Below are 5052 nucleotides of genomic sequence, written 5' to 3' on the forward strand. Positions count from 1 at the left end.
ATGAGGTTAATTGAAATTATTATTGTCATAATCGAGCAATAGAGTTCAAATAAAATAAGAGTATTCTCAATTTACAGTGAACTCTTTAAAAGAACACCTTTCACTCCTATAGTACTATATATATGATATTAAGTCTATAAACAGGAAACAATTTGTTTATTCTCCAATCCAGGAAGATGTTTCAAGCTAATGCTAATCGTAAATCAATATATCATCTTTACATTAAGATCCAATGATACCCGAATCACTGTTCAAAAGCTTTAACCACCAAATAAAATGAAAAATAAACATTGTTATCATCACCATTATACATTTAATTGTTCAGATAGGTAAGTTAAGCCACAAATTGAAGTTACCTATCCTTATGTGAAAGCAGCTTAAGAATCTTATATTATGCAAGTCTTTTGGGAGTTCTTCCGGCCACACTTTCTCTTGGGGTTAGCAATTCTCATGCAAGAGAAGGCATTGACAAGCTCATAATCATCTTCAATTATCAGAATTTTGACTGCACTTGGGTCTGCAAGTAGAAGCTTAGCCACAAGGCATCCAATAATTGACCATGTATGGAATAATCGTGCTTGCTTCCTGATGAACTTTCCTCTTTTTATGTCATAGTATTAAGGTCAATTGTCTATTGATATTTGTCTTTCCGCAACTTCAACAGATTCTGCAGTGATTTCTGGTCTTTTCATCTTTATGGGTGCAACAGTAAGCTGTAAAAAGTCCATTTTTAAAATCTTAAGCCACACTGCCAACATTCCTTCATTATTACTTTATTTTATAAAACATCAATAAGGCACCATATCCTATTGGATTCAAGTATGTGAACTTAAGAAACTTATACCTAAATATAACTTCTACAAAGGGTTCTTTGGAGCAATGAACAAAACATTAGCAGCAGAGAGAATATTTAAGCATAACAAACTAACCTACCATAGCAGAGTTGGCCAAGAACCACCATTGTGGTAAGACCAAGGCCTGTATGAAAAGGAAACGTAGTGAGAAATGCTGAGGATAATGAAGAAATAGATCATAAATAAATAATACGAGAGTAGATTCTTATGTGTTCTTAGGATCACTACTAGTGATTACTTGCCACACCTGACCTTCAAGAGCAGGATAACATATCTTGTATAACATATCTGCTACCAAATCTACTTCGCTTCAATAAGATCTAGTATGGCATGTGACTAATCAACTGTTGTCAGACTGCTTACAATAGACCACATGTTTCTTAGAGAAAAAAATCAAAAATCCATATGTGCTGGTTGTAAGTTTCCAATTAGATAACCTCCTTTATTGGGCATCCATTCCACCAACCAAGGAGAAATTTGATCTGGGTAATTGTTGAACTTATTAACTGCATCATATGAGTACTCCTCAGTCTTGCAACTATAAATCTCTTTCAGTTTTCGCAAATCAATCAAATAATACTCCCTGATGTGGAATGAGAGAGCAAGTAGGCAATTATTCAGAGCCAAAACAAATCAGCTGATCCATCTTCTTGAGCAAGCATTTCACGTGCACAGAGTAAGGTAGAATAAAATAGTGCCTTCAAGAAAAAAAGGTAAACAAATAAGATCTCTCTATTACCAACTTATAAATTTAAATAATGGCCGATTCATGTAGGCTAGTGAATCAGATCATAATCTGTTGTTTGAATCCAATTTGCTAAAACATGGATCAAAACTAAAACGACTGGGAATAGTTCTAGATAAAAGTAGCAAAACTGCCTCAGAAATTCCCATAGACATAATGATAATCAAATAATTATAACCCTCTCAATCCTCAAACCCTTCTTTTATCAAAGTGAACCCAAGAGATTCTTGACTCAATTGAAATAATACCTTTTTCTACTTCAATTTCAAGAATGATTAACCTTAAATTAGAAAATAAGCAAAATAAACAAATCAAGGCATTAGATTCAATGTGAGTATTTTAGTGAAAACTTTCAACTAAATCAGACATACAACCCAAAAGTAAAAAAATCAACAATAAAAAGGAAAATAAACTTTGACACTCAAGGAAAACTAATAAAATGATGCTACGAATATACATAATACGTCTCTTTTTCCCCTTTATTTTAAGGAACCATAAAGAATTATCTTCTAATACCTAGAAGTCATATAATAAGAGTACTCAAAAGGTGAGAAAAACCTCATCAAAAGCCAAAAGCTAATGATTACAAGGCAACAATGCAATTTTTTTGTAAAAAACAACTAGAAGCATCTAAATAACTAGTCAATTTGTGATAGAACTTAACAAAAGTCCTACTAATTGGACCATTCATAAATCAAGGATTCCAAAACAAGAAAAAAAAAGATCATAGCTTAAATCCAAACCCAGATGAAGTGATATTAAAATGAACATATGGAACTCACTATTTCCATGCCCTTTTTAGATAAGGAAGAAAATGAGGAATTGCAGGAAGTTCTACCTTCGGAAGTCTATGAGGATCCCATGGATCCACAAATCTGAGTGCATGACTGTTCCCGCACTCTGATGGATTCAATGGCATAGTGAAAGAAGTGGTCGTTATGTTTTGTATTTTGTAGTGGTTTCTAGCCTCAGTTTATGTATGTATTTGGAACATTATATATATTTGTAAGGAATTTGTTATGGTCTGATTCTGCTGCATAAATTGTATCATGCACTCATTATTTTGAATCTATATCCGATACCCATTTGCCTTAATTAGCACTTGGGATGTCATAACCCATGAGTTTTCCTGCTTAATATTATCAAGACCTTGATGCAATAAATTTTGGTTTTGTCCAAGTAATACCTTAAAAAGAGGATTACTACCTCTTATACCAAATATTAGAGAAATTAATAATTGAATACCAAATGTCCATTACCATTTCAAATGAACCATAAAGGCAATTTTTTCCTTTCTTGAAATAAACAATTGACGAGCACATGCGGCTATTCAAACAACTGTTAGAACAAAAAACGAATCTACCCTGATGATTCCTTCATTGAATTTAATAGAGTTAATTACCTCCCCTTTTTTCCTGAGAGGGTTAGGTTTTGAAACTTACAAATGTAAATAGAATGTAAATAGGAATTGACTTAGTCTAGTACCAAGTTAGTGTTGGATGACCTCTTCTCCATTTTGTTTTTTTGGTTGCAAGAGGTATTGTTTCCAACAATGAAACCTTTTGCACCATAGACAAGTTATTGTTGTTTCTCTCAATAGTCTATCAATTGGCATGCAAAGGGTGACCGATGGATATGGTGGATGGCATGGCATCATTGTCGATCGTAAAGGAAGAGGATGGGGACTGGGACTTAATTGAACTTTTCCCTGAACAACAAGAGTTGTATGACCTCTATTTGGTGGGAAGATTCCTGACAGAAGCTCTTGTGAAGTTTAAACTGATGAAGAATACACTGGCAAACCTGTTGAGGCCGATAGGGGTAGTAAATATTATAGATCTCAGTTTTGGCCGTTACTTGTACAGATTTTTCTACAAAGTGGATATCCAAAGAGTGCTCAATAGAGGGCCATGGACTTTTAATAACAACTTATTGGTTGTGCACCACCTTAGGGAGGGAGAATATCCAATGAAAGTAGCCATTGACACGAGCCTCTTCTAGGTGCAGATTCACTCACTCTCACCAAGTTATGTATCGAAGACAATGGCTAGGCAGTTTTGGAACCTGTTGGGGGGCTTTATGGACTATGACACACGTTTTTCTTCTATGGCTAGCCATTGATGTCTGAAAGCCGCTATTCAGAAGAAAGAGGTTCAACCTGAGAAATGGGGAATCAACATTTGCAATCTTCAAGTATGAACATCAGCCTTTATCCTACTTCCTGTGCGATTGGTTGGGGCATTCAGAATCTTTCTACAAACTCCACATCCATTCTAGTGCAGGAGAGGAGGGTTGATTCCTTCTGTGCAAATCCCCCACAGAATTTTCGCTCTGACGAGCAGATGGTTACGGGATGAAAAGGGGAAAAACTGACAGAATCATGGGCGAATATCCCGGCAAGTATCTTGGGGATAGGGGGAAGGAAGGAAGAGACGAATATCTCGGCTGAAGCGGGAAAGAAGGGAGATTCTTAAAATTTATTAAAAAATATAAATTTATACATTTTATTAATTATATAATACTTATCCAGTAATAATAACACAACTTAGGAATAATAACGCCTAAGCCCTATGTGCGCATAGGCTAGCCCTTGCATGTGCGCCTGCAGTGCATCGGCCAGACACTGCCTTGAGCGGCGCGCTGTCCCCGCCAGTGGAGGAGATTTTCCTCCCTCATTTTTTATGCCAAGAATCTTTCCCCATCTCTCTTCATCTAATTTTGCAACTTGGCGCGAATCCAATGGTTCGAATATTCTATAAATTGCCCTTCTCTTTCTATTCCTCTCCGCACTTCAACTTCTTCCATTTCTCAAAGGTTTAGAGAGAGAGAGAAAAAGAGAGAGATAGTAAATTAGTGAGAGAAGAAGAGAAAGAAAGGAAAATGGTGAAGAAGAAAACATCAAAGTTTCGATAAGAAATCTAATATTACTTTCAACATCTTATGGAGTATTTTTTAGATAAAAAAATTTAATATGATTGTTATTTTGTCTGTTTTACATGCCTCTGTGTTCAATTGAGTCGAATTGTTCTAATTTTCAAGCATGCTATGTGAATTACTGACATTTGATGAATTTGCATGTAATATATGTAACATATAGTTCGTAATAGTAAAAGTAAAAAAACAAATAAAAGAGAAAAGTGGAATGAAACCTACATGGTCTGAAGTGTATCTGTATTAACATGCAAATTACATCAAGTATCTTGTTAGGCTTTTTATCTCTGAGGGGTATCGTTTCCCCTTGCCCTTCGGGGTATTTATTTTTTCCTCCTTTATCTGGTCTGGAAAGACGTAAGAGGACCACTCTTAGTGGATGACGGCGTGCCTTCTAACGAGAGTAGTATCGCACTATCTGTAGGGGCCACTTGTGGTTAAGTAATGTCGTAATTATAGATATCTATTAAGACCACTATAGTTAGTACAGTCATGGTCATAGATCATACCATGGTTTGGCCA

General features: G+C 35.5%; 1 pseudogene; it reads right to left on the minus strand.

The window, feature by feature from the left end:
• Positions 1–929: 929 nt before the first annotated feature.
• On the minus strand, positions 930–3114 carry LOC148240199 (neutral/alkaline invertase 3, chloroplastic-like; annotated as a pseudogene).
• Between the last annotated feature and the right edge of the window lie 1938 nt (positions 3115–5052).

Source organism: Carica papaya, chromosome 9 (genome assembly GCF_054855325.1).
Source record: "Carica papaya isolate Zhongbai chromosome 9, ASM5485532v1, whole genome shotgun sequence".
Classification (NCBI taxonomy): domain Eukaryota; kingdom Viridiplantae; phylum Streptophyta; class Magnoliopsida; order Brassicales; family Caricaceae; genus Carica; species Carica papaya.